Here is a 17,387-nt window from a genome sequence, read left to right as displayed (position 1 = left end):
GCAGTCCAGTATATCTAAACTACTCATTGATCAGATTTTGAAAAGGAGAAAAACAACGGGAAACCTGTTTAATAGGTATTTTTAATCAGATAGTGTCACATGTTCAGTAGCTGGCTATGGGACACCAAGTACATATGGTAGATGCAGAAGATACATGACACACGTATGAAATGAGAACTGGGTGCGCGCTGTAAGGCAGCAAACATGCCAAGAAATACAATCAACACATCCCAGATGGCACAAAAAAATAAAAGTCTGACATTTTGGCCTAAAGATAAACATTGGTCATCATTTTTCAACTGAAGGGCTGTCGGCTGTGTTGTAACTTGAGGTGCGGTTACCACTAGAGCCAGAGAACCCCTCCTGCTCCTGTTCAAGTGTGCAACACAGGCAATACTCAAGTCCCTGAGAATACAAAAGGCTTCTACACCACATGCTCTCACCAGTTCTGCTGTGGGAGATTTTATGCCAAGGAATTACATTACTGGTCATCTACAGGCATATGATGGCTTCATTTACCAAGGACGTACCACTCACAAGCAATCAGCAGCTGCCAGGAAGGACCTGGCAGGACATTTCTCAGCCTGCACTTCAGAGTGACACGAAGCAAAAGGAGTCACAGGCTGGCCCGTCCGTGGTTTTGCACAGCACTGCTTGCCACCCGCGTTTGCCGGAGAGAAGAGCTCCCTCCCAGTTCAAGAGACCTGATGGGCAACTGGCTGGGATCTGGCGCCAGCGCTGAGCATGGGCAAGCTCACTGCTAGAGGAACAGGCTCCGAGGAAGGCAGAGCCAGATGGAGCACCACCAAAGTGAGCACAACACTGGGTAGAGCGGATAAATATTTGACATACAGAGCTACGCTAATTAGACATCAAGAAGAAATGAAGGGTTTCATACCAATCAAAATATTACTCTATTTACTGTAACTGCTTGACTTATCGCTTCAGTCATAGAAAGTTTAGGAGAACAACTTGCACAAGTTAAGAAACGCTCCAATGCCAACATCGCTGCATATTTTTAAGACACCTACAAATCCATCCCTTGCTGCTGAAAACAAAGAAAAGCTCCCCAGTTTTTTACTTGGAAAACTCTGATCTTCTCTGTACTTGCCAATCCATCCCTGACAGACCCCTGAGCTTGCGTGGGCAAAGAGGGCAGAGAGCCAAAGCAGAAGGGAGGTTTCTTACACAACACCCACCACACAACCTTCAGCACTGCATCTGGGTTGGGTTTGGGTTTGTTGGTTTTTTTAAATCCCCATCATGCTGGAGTGCGTAATTGAGCTAGGTTGGAGGGTTTTTTTTTGGCACATGTGGGAGACACTGGATCAAATCTTCCTTTTTCTCCTCCCCCACAATCCCAGCAGACGCACTTACTACTGAGCCTATTCCTGCTTTCTTCTGTTGGAGCTGCTCACATCGGTTAGATACTCACACAAGCAGGATATCTTCCCATGTGCCCATTGAGTGCTTTGGATACTGAATAATTTGGGGGTAGAAGTAACAGATGACTGGTTAAAAAAAACAGCTCTCCATTATGACTTCTCTCTACTTAACAGATCAAACCAGCAGCATGCACCTACTCAAATCCTTCAGAAATTTCAGCTTCCAACAACAGAAACACTTCTGTGGGCAATTTCTTAAAACACTTTGCACTGGCAGAGATATTGATTTAAACCGGGGAACAGGCAAATTCAGAATGTTTTACTTTCAGTACAGTATTTCATCCCATAACAACTGCAAAAGGCTGAACATCGCTGCTCTTAGTCAGGTGTTCCAGATGGTGATTAAAGTAATTGTACATTATCCTCACAAGCAGCACTGAGCCTGGACTTTCAAGCTTGAAAACCTAAGGCATTTAAATTACACGGCCCCCAAGCATTCAGCAGTGCCCAAGCAATTTTGCTAAATAACAAAAAAAAAAACCCCATAGCCTGGAGGATTTGGCCATAGCTTCCAATCAATTCAAACACACACCTTATCCCAAGCGAAGAACAGACTGGAACAGGTACTGAGGGAAGCAGACAGTGCTCTCTCCCCTAGGTGACACTATGGAAGACAGCACACTAAAACCTGAATTTAGCAGCTTCAGTATTTTCTGCATCCCTTGTCAACAGAAGGCTTTGAAAATAAAACTTCGTAACACAGATATGAAGTTGTCTCCAAAGGAAAAGGCAACAACACTCTTTTAATGTGGCTCCCCAGTCACCACTTCAGTTGTTCTCAAAGCTGTAGCTTCCAAGAAACCTAAGAAGAAATTCAGGTTTGTGCAACCCTCACTTCATGTAGAGGCACAGCACATACTTCAAGGAAAAAAATCACTTAATGATGGAAAATAAAAACAGAGAAGCACCACTTCATTTCACAGAAATACAGTGTAATTGCACAAAAAAAAAAAATCTACTTTCCAGGTGGAGGCAGTTCTTTGGGAGCTGGCAACAGGACGCACTGATGAGAGCCTGAAGCGCTGTTCTCTCGTCTGCTGCCAGCAGAAATCCGCATGCTACGTTCCAAATTTATATTGACACACTAATGCAGACCAAGCTGAGAGAAGCTATCCCACAGAAAGCTGAGGTGCATTTCCCACCTGGAAGTTTATTAGTATAATACGTAAATGCTGACAGTTCCTAATGCATCTTTCCTCAGAGCACTTACGCGAGGTAAGACTGCAGAGTAAGGGTGATGGCATTTCTCTATGGAAGGAAATCAAGCCTGGTTCACGGCAGGAATGTTACTGATGCATCAGGCTCTGAATCCCCTAGCCAAAAATTTCCCTTGGTCACACACAACAACTAATTTGCTGATGCTTTTTCATCTTTTTACTGTCTCTAGCTCTATTCTGGGCTTAGGTTTATTGAACTAGCTTACTCCAGCACTCTCCTGTATTGCCTGCCAAACCACAGCCTAGTCTTGTCCTATCTTCCAAATCCCATTTTCAAGAAAGCTTAAATAAGGAAACCATGAGACTTTGCATCTGTGCTTCACTCCAGAAGCCCTCAGACTGCAGGTCTGTATCTGAAACCCCCTATATAGCATTTAAGAGCTTTCTCCACTTCTGTTTTCCAATATGAACTTGATACCCTTCAAACATTTCACTTTCTATAAATGCAATATTCTTCCAAAAAAGCTAAGACATAGGAGAACCACAAGCCTGCTATCCTGTAGGCTTATTAACACAGGCTTATTTAATAACCAAGTGCATCTGAACCTGCTCTTCCTTATTTTCATTCCCAGCAGTCCCACCAACCTTCACTAGGAAAGATGTTCCCTGCAACTGTTCCTATTGCTGTCCCTATTCCTGCTCCTGGAGGACATTTCTCAGAGCAAAGCCCCCCCACACACACACACCCCTCTTCCACCTTCTCAAAAACAGCCAGAGGAGACCAACTCGGATGTATCGCCCAGCTTTACTACCTATATCAACAGACCACCAGCAAGTGGTCCAGCCAAGGTGGCACCGGGCATCAGCCACATCCTTTCCTTGCACCAGGCACACGTCTCGCACGATTTATCTAGCATCATGTACCAGCTGCAGCAGAGACATAGCGCAGCCCTTCTTCAGTCGCGTTCGAACCCTTGGCTTGCCTCCTGTTTGTGAATTCAAACATTGTTATTAACACAACAGATTGATTATGGGAGCTAAACTGAAAAGGCAGTTTTCTGAAGCTGAAATATAAATCCAGTGCACATTTGTCACAGAAGTATTTCCTGCGCTTTTAAACGTTGTTTAGTGAGTCAGCCAAAAGCGTTTTGCAAGTGTAATCTATTTCATGGAGGAAAAACCCAAAAAGCCTAATCACCATTATAGCTCTCTCAGGGTTTGATAGGTTTAACTTCAAAGTAAAATGCTATGAAAACAGAGATCCCATGTGGTTTATCCCAACACAAAAAAAAGTGAAAATTAAATATTTCAAAGTGTTATTTTGAGGTAGCAAAATGCCTTGGTCTCATCAAGTGGGGATGAGCATTACACATTCATATTGGATTTTTAGGCTTTACAATGCCACTTGTTTGGTGTCATTTTCTTCTACAAATGAAGAGAACATTGACCTGCATGATGCATATTGATAGTAAATCTTTAGACACCAGAATTCTTTGGAGAGATTGTCAGATCTTGAAGTGATTCATCAGCTGGTTCATAAATTGAACCTGTAAGCTACATAACCTTTAAAATTGTCTTCTATTACTTAAAATGGGCTTCCCTGCCCTGTAGGAACAGGCGCGGAGCAACTGCTTACTGACTATGCAGGGAAGAGGCACCTGTTTGGAAGATGTTCTTCAAAGCTATTTTCCCAAAGAGATCCAGGTGAAGTGTGCATCTATCAGTAGAAAGCCCGGAATAACTACAGCAGGTGGCACTCGGAGAGGATGACGTGTTCATCACCTTTCTACTTTAAACACAAAGTAATGAAATGCATTAAATTGCTTTGCATTGTCTATGAGTGATATTCTAGTCTCTCTGAACTGCTGATTAAGAGATCCTTCACTCATTTGCATATAGTGCATCAACCTAGCCACTTACCAAAGGTTATTTTAACTGAACATGTCAGGCTTTGATGACACAAAGGGAAAATTCACTTCAGAGAGGGTCAGGTTTTTTTGCATGTTTTTTTTCATTACCAAGATTTAACAACATCACTGCAGCCTGTTTTCCAAGCCACAGACGGGGATGGGTTGTACCAGCTCCTCACTAAGGAAACTATCACATTTTATCCACCATCACCCCAAGCTGCAGGTTTATAATCTTCCTAATTTTTAATGAGATCTCAAGAGCCCCTGCAGTAGCTCTACTGCCATAGAAGACCCAAGTTTAGCTCCTTCTCCCCAGGGAATGGAGGTTGCACGAGCTCTCCAGACCATCCCCAGCCCATGAGCCACTCTGCTGGCTGCTGACTCCCAGAAGAGTCCATGAGTCCACCACAGCTTCACAAAAACCAGATGGGATCTTTCAACATTTCTGTGCTTTCTTTTCAAGTTTCTACTTGGCCCAACGCCTGCCTCAGCTGAAGGACACGGCACAAAGGATATTGTTCAATGTCACATCTGAGCGATTCTTTGCGTGAAAGAACAAGCAGAAGTTAACAGGCTATACCTACCAGGGAAAGGAGGAGACCATTAGTTCCCCTTCATTTCTTGTTCCTATCACTCTCTCATATTAAATCTTTTCTTACTGAGATTGAAGTGCCAGAAGCAAAAATTATAAGTGATCAGAGTATCTCTAATCATTTGTAACCAATCACAAAATACCAAACAAGAAAGGTCAGCTATAGAGAAAATAATCAGGTACTAAGTAATTAATGTCTACACAACTTGTAATAATTAGCAACCTTGACAGTTAATTTCACATTTTACCATTCAGTTTTTATTTGAGGTGACAATTTAGTGCTTATTTGCAAGCTAAGGTATGTATTCGCATAGTCCCCTGATTGCTGTAAACGAAGGCCTTAAATATTTACTGCTGGTAAAAACATTTTAAACTTTTAGCGAGATTATCTTCCAATACTCAGCAGTGAGAGTTTTATGACCTTCTGTGTTGAGGAATAATCTTCTGCAACTAGATAAAATGGATGTACGCCCACAGTCCATACTTGCTAGAGCTGCAGCTCCATCACCATTAAACTGTTTGTTTTTCTTTTTAATTTGTTCCTTGTCCTTGTAAACCAGAAGACATTTCAGATCGCCCACATACTCCCTCAGCACCACATTCTCCAAAAAACCAAGGTCTTTTGCTTTCTAAGCCAGTTTCTCTTAAAAGTCGCTACGTTACATAACTGGGTCACGCAGCGCGGCGATACATGAAGCCTGCAGAAGGTTTTGAAGTTAAACACGTCCACACCAACCCCAGAACAGACACCTCCTGGTGCTCACCCCCATTACTTTACACAAAAAAGCAACAGCATAAAGATAGTTGGCTTTATATGGATCTATTCAACCAACACAGATCAAGGTCCAATGAACAGAAGATGCAACAGTGACACCACCAAAAAATAAAAAGTAGAATCAAGGCTGCAACATTGAACTAGAAAGTTCCTAATGGCCTTATCACAAACTGTAGCGTGTTTGGTGCCACCAGGGTGAGCCTGCTCATCTCAAGGGTGCCTCAATGTAACAAGTTGAGTGTTTGCGGTTTTTTTTATTATTAATCCTATTGCTCTCTGAAGTCTTGGGGAACAAAGAGGTGGATTTGAAGTTTCAATAGTCCGTGCACCATTGTATTTCCATTTATTCACATTCCGAATATCAGCAGAGGGATATCAGCAGGCTGCTCCTGCTCTTGGAGGCTCACCGACAGCCCAGGCTGAAGCCAGGAGAGCAGGCGCCTTGCTGGAAGAGCAGCGCTCCGCTCCGTGGAGAGGCAGCGGATAACCAAGGGAACACCTCTACGTCTAACGCCCGGAGAAAAACCTCTTGTTTTTTTAAAGTGCTGAATTGTAACTAAACACAACTGTTGCATAATCAATCTCCAAGACAATCAATTTAGCAAGTCCTGGATGCCACCAGGGAAAGCTAGAAGCAATACCCACAAAAGCCACCTTGACCTTAACAGCCAGCTAAAAAAGGTGCTTATATACAGTATTTTGAGAATTGGAAACCTATACATGAACTGCCAACCGTTTGCAGTCTTAATATTCAGCAGAGAACTATATAAAAAAAATATTTTTACCTTATCCAGTCTGCTCTAAGCAGGGCACGGCAAGGAAAGCAAGTAAGTGCAATAAAATTACTAGTACACACGGCAACAGCGAAAGCCTCACTAAAACTTCCCAAGTGCAGAAGAATGTCATTAGCAACTCGGGTACAATAAATGTCACTTCCCTGGAAACAGCATTCAGGATTTCTTGTTCAGAGTAATTCCATCACTAATCAGAAACCCATGTTATGAAATTATATCTCAGTCAGACATTTCCTCCAAAGGATTCATAAAATACCTGAAAATAATGAAGAACTGATAACAAACCACAATCTTTAGTTTTCCAAGTTCCTTCTAATTTATCCATTTATAGATGACGCTAATTAATACATCCAAAACTCTCAGTATTTAGTAGCAGCACACAGCAAAGCAAGGCAAGTACAAGCCAAAAACGAGAGAGCAGGAGCAAAACCAGAAAGGCTGATAGAAGTAACAGAGCAAAACCTTTACATTTGAAATAAGCCAAAGGAGTACGTGCCACACAAGCGGCAGAGATGAGACTGTCCCTCATCTGTGACAACTGAAGGCAGTACATAAAGACAAAAGTCCAGGAAATCCATTTATTTAGTGCCATCTAGTTAATGCACAAATTGCATGCTTATTTTTATACCTTTAAAAAAATAAGTCCTGAACAATAAGACTAAAATACTTTGAAGCAAGAGATGTTTAAGTGAAGGCCCACATACACGTACCACCTACAACCAGCACCCCCTCTAAATACCACCTGTAAAATCAGAGGAGCTTAACACACAGTAGCAAATTGCTTCCTTCAGATTTCAACTAATTTTGTAACTGGTTTTTTTTTCTAAATCTAAACAGAAACACTAACAGACCTCAAGTATTTTTCATCCAGCAGGCAGGCTACCTCTTTCTCTTTACAATTCCTACTCTGCAGCAATACCCTGCAACAGAACTGGGGAATATTTTATCAATTTATTCTCTTAGAGTCACTAGGTTATGACTGGGAGAGGGGGGAGGAATCTGTTGCAATGTAATCTATCCACATTCAGAAGCACAGAAAGCTATTAGTCTGCGTCCTAGTGATACCAAGCCCTTTTCATACAAACAGTAGAACAAGCTAAGCTACCCAGCCTTGACATCTGTCAAAACAGAACAGGTCTCAAGTAGTAATTTATATGGGTAGCTTTTTTCCTCCTTTCCTTCCAGTAGTTCAATTATTGCAGCAGCATCATGAATAAGTGGTATTATTTTCAGGGAAAATTAGAGGAAAAGAAAAGGAAATATAATAAGCATAGGATTTGCCAAAATCCTTTTTTTTTTTTTAATATATATATAAATTACTCCCCTTCATTGTATTCTACTTTTGCGAACATATCGGTTCAACAATTTCCTCCTGTTTCAGATTCATCAATTTGCCGTGATGTCTTCTCCATTATTCAGTCCTATTCATCTTAATCACACAATTAGTTTGCCTACATTAATAGATGTACAGGATGCACACAAAAAAAAAACCCCAACGATGCAGCTCTCAGTCCTTACGCCTACACCCTAGGTAATCTTAAAGTATTAATGAATTTAGCTATAAAAGTTAGCATGTCAGCACTCAGTCATGTCATTGTGGAGCACAGTCATGCCTTCAGGCTGTGGTTTTACACACGGATAATTTGTGTTATCTTAAAAAGCAGGCCACGTTTGTTTATACAGCCAGTGGTCCATGTAGCATCAGCCAAGCACACACAACATCATCTTCCACAGGTATTAAAGCTGGTGCAGGTGGGGAAGTTCTTCGCTTGTTTTGGTCATGGTACCATCCTAAGTGCCAGGGAACATAAAGCCCAGTATTTTTCAATTAGCAGCTGGGTTCTTTCCTGCCCTTAGTAACAGGTACTCCTGCCTTGATCCTTTGGCACCTGAGACAAACTCTAGCAAGAGCTAAGGCCACACGCAATACCAGGAGCACACTAATAGCAACATGCTTCTCAAAGGCTAAGACTCCCAGCGGCTTCATTCTGCTGGGGCAATGGTCTCTTAAGCTGATGCAGCCCACAGGGCAGAGGGATCAAAGGAGAGGAGCAGGGCTGGAAGCCACAGCTGGACCTGCTCGAGGATCACAAATAACACCCCCAAAACCCTGTTTATGAAGGTCAGGACTGGGACTTGGCAACCATGAATCCCACAAGCCAGGATAAAAGACTGAGCCAACCATGTCGTATTTTGAGCTGCATAGGCAGAACACCTAGGAGAGCAAATGTGATCCTGAGCGCAGCAAAGCATCACTAGGTTGCATTTTGATCCCACTGATATGCAGAGGATCTGAGCTGGCTGCAGGAGAGTTACATTACAGTACTGAGTACTGTCAATAAGGGCAAAGCATCCAGGATCTCAAAAAAAAAAAAAAAAAAGAAGGAAAGAAAAAGCAAGCTGTAAAAAGAAAAGGACGTTTGGTTCTAAAACTTCAAAAATATTTGCGTTTTAAGGGGGCGGGGGGGGGGGTGGGTGGGGGTAGTACAAACTCACAACTTTTTTCTAACTAAAAAACAGGAGGAAGCTTTGACCCCCTACAGATGAGTGGAAACTACGCTGCAGCGTGGCTGGTGTTAACAGCAAGTGCCAACGTTCACACTTGGCCAAGACACCGCGATGGATGAGCGGAGCTCAAGAGAGACAAAACCCAAGAGCCCTTGCAGGTTACTTTTAAACCTGCACACTTATTTTCCATTTCACCAATATGCAGCTGAAACCTTTCAAATGGCAGCACCTTTTTCCAGCTTGCACCCCGCACCCCAGCGTTGCCAGAGGCAGCACCAGGGGTCTGCAGCTGTGCCGGCAGTGACAGCATCCCAGGATCCTGGATGCCACCCAGCCAGGCCGGCTCCTGGCAGCATATGCTTGGGAAGCCTGAACAGTTTGGAGCAGGATTTGATCCCCTCCCAGCAGCTCCACTTCCTTAAATGCAGCCTCCACGGCAAAATAGCCAGCTGGTTAATTACATTGTTCCACCAAACATTTATTATTAGTAAAACAGATTTGTTGTGGCTGCCGGGCCATGATTGGTGATGTGAAAATATGTTTTGAAAGCCAAAAGGAGAGTACCAACTTTCCCATAACATGGAAAAATCTGAAAATAAGAAAAGATCTTCATAGCATCTAATATGAAGTGTTAATATTCAAGGTATACACAGAAAGTATAAAGTTACCTACATATGCATTAATGTGCTTCTTCATAAAAATAAGAAGGGCCCTGTACAAAATGGAAATACCTTACCTCTCACAAGAAGGTATAAGTATATTGTGTATATCTCTATATATATCCCACATGAAACGTGCTGAGAAATTTAGCTCTATCAAGACAGGCACTCATACTCTGAAAGTTTCAATAAAGCTGACGTTTTATTACTTCGTGCATACATTACAGTTATCTTAAATAACATACATACCTACAGCCTCGGGTCAAGTGCAGCTTAGAGATAAAGAAACAAGTAGCAAAACTGTTTTGTTACATCTACAGAAATCAGACTCTGGATTTCTGTGTGAAGCCTCTATTACCACTGCAACAAAGTCGACTAGTAAGCACTCAAGAGAAATTAAAGCAAGGCAGGTCAAAGTTTTTTCTACAAATGTCTTAAGGTATATGGACTTTCTATAGAAGTTTTGATCTCATCAAGTATACACGTTTTTCTTAAAAAAGTGTCTGTTATAGCTTTTCCTTTTTTTAAAAAAAAAAAAAGCTTAGGTATTCGGCAAGTAAGCCCATCTTTCTAAGCTTCTGATTTCCTAGCCAGTTCTACTAAAAATGCACTTAATTTAAAATTCCCATCAGCATCAAAATCGATAGTATCTTTTGCTTTTAATTCTACTTGAATCCACTGCTCAAAGGTGGCATGTAACATTAGGGATCTTGCCATGATCCAGCTGGAATCAAGTGCAGCTGATTCATCTGCCCTTCCCACCCCTCTTGAAAGAGTTAAGTCCAATATCTCCACCTTCAAAGTCATTATTCTATCAATAAACTGAATAATTTAGTAGGCAGCTGTTTGACTTGACATTTCTACACAGCTCATAAACTCGCTAGTACACTGAAACCTATGCCTTAACTAGTATTTCCATGGGATAAGGCTGCTCAGGGACTAAGCCTCACACATGCTGCTTGCAGTCACGCACCACGGCACTGCAGGAGTTTCACCTGGCTTTGTAGCCACTTTATGCATATATTGATGAAAACAGCCAGTTCCCCCCCTCCAAAAGCCATCCACTGCTATTTACACATTTTTAAATGAACACTGATAACATGAACTTTCTTATATCTGTGCAATGTTAAGGATGTTAATCCTCAAAGGCTAAGCAGTTTATGATTAGCACTGGGCTGTCTCAGATTAGGGGAGTGAGGCGTGTCAGGGGGTTCTTTTGGGCAACAGCTCCTGACTGCTCATCCCCTGAGCAAGTCACAAGGGAACTGGCCAAGTACCTAAAATAAGTCATTGTTTAAGAGAGATGGGGGGGGGGGGGGCGGGCACGACAGACACAACAACTATCTAGCAGCTTATTTACTGGATAAGCTGTTCCTATTTCTTTTCAGTATTCCTCTCACATGCTTACTGAAATGCATAGAAATATGAATATATGTAGTATAAGAGAAGGAAGGAATAAGTAAATACAATGGCACGGAGAGCCAGGAACAACACAACACAGAACTCACCAACGCAAAAGCTCCAGTGAAAAACATTGTAAAGCCATGTACTTTTCTATAGTTTGAGCAGGAGTTATAAAATATCCCCCAAGGTCTTTACCAGCTTTAGACCCCAACTGACCACTGTATGCTGTGTATGGCTTGCAACCCAATCATGCAAATAAATATCAAGTACACTGTTAAAGTAGACCCCAATGAGTCAGTGAGAGCCCAGCTCCTAGATGTTTCTGAATACAAATTAATCCTATTAATCCTTATTTACATCCACCACCAAAACAGCAGATATTAGAGACCACCTTCCAGAGGTCAAGAGCATACAAAAGTGTTCCACAGGAGTCTCATTAGCTACAAGGCTTCTCTGACTGACATAATAGTAACTACTACCACCAACACACCTGGAGACCTCTCAGCAACTTATGTTTGTTAATTCTTGTCTTCACATCAGCCCTCCAGCACATATCAGGACTCGTGTTTCTTTTATATAAATGAAGAGGGCTTGTCTGCAGGACACTAAGCAGCAAGTCAGTAATTAACTCCAGGTATGTGCTCACATCTTCAGGAAGCCAAAGTATTATCTACACACCAAGGGAGCTGTGTAGGATATACCAGGGTAAGGAAAATAAAAGTTCTGAGAAACAGAGCTCAACAGTCACACAAACAAACACAGAGCCTGACCCTGCTTTTCCACCAGCACCATTTACCCAGTGCTGTAGTTAATCCTCAGACAGACACTACCCTCTAGCAAAAGGCTTATCCCCCCCATCTTCTACAACCCCCAAAACCCTTTTGAGAGCACAGGTCTCCCCTGAGCAGAAGGGGGACCCCCCCGCCAACTCACCAGAAGCAGGTCCCGGGGAACCCCTCCAGCTCTGCCCCTCAGTGGGGGCCAGCAGCAGCCTGCTCACCCCCCAAGGAGAACCCGACGTCTGCCAGCCACCTCCTCTCAGAGTTACTGCAGAGCTCCATCTGCTCCCACCCCACTCCAGGTGTGCTCTGACCCTCCCAACTATGCCCAGCTGGGCAGGGGACAGAGAACCTTCTAGTCACACAGCTGGCTACTGTTAACACAGATTCCTTCCCACACCTGTGTGGAAACGGGGAGATGGGGAAATGCTAAGTGATGACAAAGGCTGAGCTGAAACATGTCTTTGATGCCACCTACCATTCACTCGGGCAGAACAGGAGAGGCATCTCTTGGAGCTTCTCCATCGGGCCCTGAAATGAGGTGACTGCTATGGCATAACGTTTCTGGACAATATGTACCTGACAGTGGCATGGCCGGCAGCTATTTTCTTAAATGCAGAAGTAGCAATGAGAAGTGAAAAGATATTTCTCCTTGAGCGGACATAAAATCATTTACTAAACTCAGGGGTCTAGCCAGCAAAGCAAAGAAAAAACCCTTCATTACCAAGGCACCCAGCAGCTCCCGCCCAAGAGGAGACAGGAACTATCCTGCAAGATAATAGCATCCTTCGTGCCACTCAGAGCTGTTTTGTGAATCCCAAACATTCCCCCACATCTTCAGATAAGAGAAACACAAATGCTAATGAACTGGCCTTGAGCAGGCAGCAGCATGGGGCGTCTTCCTCCTCCTCCAAAACCCTTCCCAGCAGACAAATCGCAGCACGTGTAACGACGCAAAACTTTTCCCAGAGCTTTTATAAAACCAAGGTATGCTTTCTGCTACGTGGCAAGGGGGACAAAAGCCCCTAACTGGATCTCACAGATCCTCTGTTACGGTACCACTCACAAAACACTCTGTTTCTCCTAAAAGGACAAGGGCTGTAGGCTGGGATGGCAAGGAACGGGCTGTGACTGTGAAGTCTGGCATCAGAGTGACTCTAACTGGGGTGATGGGGGACCGAGGGAGCGAGGCTAGCAGCAAGGGGAATAAAATTACCATCACTAGTATTCGACATGAAAGCCACCATTGCCCTTAATGGCATTCATAAAGTATACCCTTAGCAGGTATTACTGTAATAGGGTAATATTTTTTGTTAGAGCTGCTACATGGAAAGCATTCATCCATGCCAAGAATGGAGGTCACTCAGCGCTTCCTCACGGGATGCGCTGGGATTGCTACTCGAGAGACCCAGCCTCTCGTCTACTAAATTCCCTTTTTAAGGAGGGGCAGGCCAGTAGTGTTAGGAGACAGAGAAAATACCTGAAAGTGGAAAATGGATACAGGCCAAAAGCAAAACGCAATCCCACATGCCTAAGAGCTCCCAGAAAGCTCTCCTCACTCACCCAAAGGAGACCCAACTTTGTCTACACAACAGCAATTTTGGCCACAGAAACTGTTAAGACACATTGAAAAGGAAAAAAAGTCAAAAGATCTGCTCTCAACTGCAATTATTTTAACTACATATAAATACATCACTTTCTTTACAAGGTATAAATAACTATGTGCAATTACATGCTAATTACTTACAATTAAATTGCAGTGTAAATACAGCAATGCACAAAGATAATCAGATGGTTACTTGTACAATGTAAATTAATTGATAACAGGAGATTTACAATTGCAAATTAGCACGATTACATTTTGAATACCATGTTAGATGTTACGTATTACACACAGCTCATCACTGAGCTTCCCACCCTCCCCCACGGGGGGCGTTAAGCATTAGCCCTGGCAGCAGGGTACCCCGCTCTGGGGTGGCGAAGGGGGGAAGCAGGTGACAATAGTCTGAGTCAGCACGCACCCCCTCTGCTGTTATTTTCAACATAATTATCTGACATAATTTCCATCACTATCTGTTATCTGCAACATTCTCCTGGCTGCTGGCAACAGGATACTTAGTCCTGATTAGCCTTGGAGGCAGAAATTTTTACAACCTTATCTTTCACTTGCATTTCTGATTCCTGCTCCTCTTAGCTCCATCCGGCACTCAATTTAGTCTCACTTGTGTGGCCGTCTACAGCTATAAACATAAACTGTCTGCAATTTTACGCCTGCAAAATCCCAGGATTTTTTCATTATTTCACCAACACGCAGAAGGCAAATCTACCATCTATTCATAAAATAACAGCAGTGGGTGGTTTTGCTGCTTACTGGAATGTGTTTGTCCTTTTCTTAAAGGTTGTGCATGCCTCTATGTGTGTATTTGTGTTGTTTCCAAGCGTCTGCCTGTTGTCCCCAGCTCCTGCTAGAAAAAAGATGTTTGTGGTAGCCGTTTGTTGATTTTCTATTGACTTCTGTTTGAGGCTGAAGGTGTTTCTCATTACTTTGTTATAATACACTAAGGATAACAATTTGGCGACGTTGACCTCGCAATGATGTTTATTTTTCCTTGCATTAGTGCCTGCGTCAAGCACAGGTTTTTATTACTCATTCTCTGCGTTTTGCTGATTTGGGATTCCATGAAGCAGCTCGTACGCTTGGTGTACCAGCCCACGCGCGGTCCGTGATCTTGAATCAAGCCTTGATGTTACAGCCCTGCTATAATGACTTCCAGGATTTTAAGATGCAGTTCAGTTGATGGGACAGTTCGGCTTAAATGCACCTGACCTAAAAGCCAGAACTCCAACAGATAATTTAACACTTCATCAGTGTCAAATTAGGCAGTTACATGGCAATGCACTGTAGGAAGAGAACAGTAACCTGTTCTTTGGTATAAGCACTCAGAACATCATGGCCAACCTCAACCGTTTAAAGTAATTTTCAACATAAATCTGCAACAGTTGAATTTTTTTTTTGCCTTCTGGTTTATGACCCTTTCTTTTTCATTTTATAATTAAACTTTTCAAACTTCATCCTGCAAATAGTGAGAAACATATTTCAAGTGGAAGGGGAAAGTGCACCATGCTGTGCCAACAGAAATAATGAATTCCTCCTAGGGTTGTTAAGGCATGGAGTGATTAAAACTACATCTGCACATTGCAAAAAGAGGTCGGTTTGGTACTCTAAATGGCTGAATTTTTATTATTTCCTCAATAAAGATAAAAATGGTGCCAGAAGGATTATTAAAAACTAAGGTCTCAATTCTCTCTGAATGAGGTTTTTGCACCCCAATGACAAACGTAACTTCACAAATTTGAAACATGAATAGATCCAACGGGAAATGCATAAACACCGGACAATCCGGAGGAATCTGTTGCTTAAGCAGCTCTGAATGCATCCATAAATAAGATCTTCAGGATTTTTAGGGTGTTCAGAGATAGTGAATTTCAAGCAGAATGGGAATTTTCTGACTATTTTTTCCCTGCTGGTAGTCTCAGAGACACAGAATTATCTCAGGCTCCCATAACAAGCTATTTTGTTATAGGAAAAGTTGGCTTTTTTCAAATTATAACCATGTATTTTATTTTTTTTTGTAATTTCTACATCCAACCCAAACGCTCCAATAGCTTTGAACACACTTTCTAGCACGCGAATATCTTCCCCATGCCCCAGCTTTTACATCACTCCCTTCTAAGCCAGAGCCTGGTGTATCTTGGTGCTACAAAACTGAGCTAAGATCAAACACAGAGGTCTGCAACACAGGGGAGGGAGGGATGGAGGGAGGGAGAGGGGGACTCACATATCTTCCCTCCGTAGATGTCTGCAGCAAGTGAGATACCCATGAGCACACAGTGAGTTCTCCCAGCGTCCATGACCACAGGGAAGGAGAAAGTTGAGAAGAAACCTACTGTGAGCACCCATCAGGTCACCTGGAGCTTGTTTTTTGGTTAATATGGAAAGAAAAGGCTCCCAAGCAAAGCGTGCCTCTGGTTTCATTTCCCTGAGGGGTCAGGTATAAGACCAGGGCATGGTGGTCAAGCTTGCACGTGCTTTACTTCTGTGGTTTGGTTAGTAGTGAGGTAGAAACCTCAACGCATGAGACAGGACAATGCAACTGGAGATCTCTATTCAAATTTTTGCTTACAAAATAAGAAATTATCAGCTCTATGATCTGTAGGTCACACAGCTAGCTAGGCCATGTAACCTGCAGGTTAAACATGCATGATTATATATGGCTTGTTAGAAGTATGACTGAACTAATTGATGGGAAAATCATGCTGCACCCAACTGACCTTATCATTGTTCAGATTAAGAAGAGGTCCCTGCCGAGCAATGACAGCCAGTGCTTCAAGAGTGTTTTCATGTCTAATGCAATATTTTACCAACACGCAGGGACATTTCACACTGCAGTCACCCCTAGCAGCATCCTGCATCAGATGACAGAAAGGAACTTGCCACCCATCACAGGAAGCCCGCTCAGTAATCCTCTCAGAGATGCTGTACTGGCACGATCATTAAAATGCATGACATGCAGTCTCGATGCTATCAGAGCAGCAGTGCATGGGAATACGATGTCTATAACAGGGAACATACTGGCTCCAACCTTCGTATTCATCTGGGATACCTTTACTACATCACAGTTGGGCTGACTTATTTCATAAAGGGGAATCGGCTTTATGTGCAGGTCTCCAGCTGGCAAGCGCCACAAGGAAACACCGAAAGCATACGAGCTGCTTTTTACAGAAGGTCCAGCAGAGAATGAGGTTATGATTTTCAGTTTGCAAAGTATTAGCGTATGCATGGGTAAGAATATAAAGGTTCCCTTGCAAGAGAGAGGGAGGGAGAGAGAAACAGAGCACATTTTACTTATTCTTCAGCTCTATTATACTTTCTCTGTAGGAGGTGAAAACTGGCAATTACTCTTGAAGATGCACAGGTAGAAAGATAGAACATAAATCAAAATACAAAGAATATGAATACATTCTCTAGTTATTCAATGGATATTTATTCAACCAAGGTGCTTGGGAAAGACTGTTATAGCAAGCCACACAGTACATCACGAGAAGTCTCTCCGATCTGCTTCATGTTACTTAGCAATCAGAAGAAAAGGAGACTAAGAGAAGCGACTATATTGTATGCGGCACACAATCCAAATAAGCCATTTGGAAAGAAAAGGTCGGCACTGGTGGGGTTGACATGAATAGTATCTCTGTAAGATGCAAGTAGTTCATAAATACACAGATGAATTTTGGGAACACTTAAAACAGTTCTATTCTTGCACTCTAAGGAGGCTTTAAGGGAAGAGAGGAAGACATTCATGTGGA

General features: G+C 42.7%; 1 protein-coding gene across 2 annotated transcripts in view; it reads right to left on the bottom strand.

The window, feature by feature from the left end:
- Positions 1-17,387, bottom strand: part of LOC102055836 (contactin-4) — a 339,085-nt gene that overhangs the window by 300,690 nt on the left and 21,008 nt on the right. The window lies entirely within an intron of this gene.

This window comes from Falco cherrug, chromosome 4, assembly GCF_023634085.1.
Source record: "Falco cherrug isolate bFalChe1 chromosome 4, bFalChe1.pri, whole genome shotgun sequence".
Classification (NCBI taxonomy): domain Eukaryota; kingdom Metazoa; phylum Chordata; class Aves; order Falconiformes; family Falconidae; genus Falco; species Falco cherrug.
This window is presented reverse-complemented; position numbering and strand designations above follow the sequence as displayed.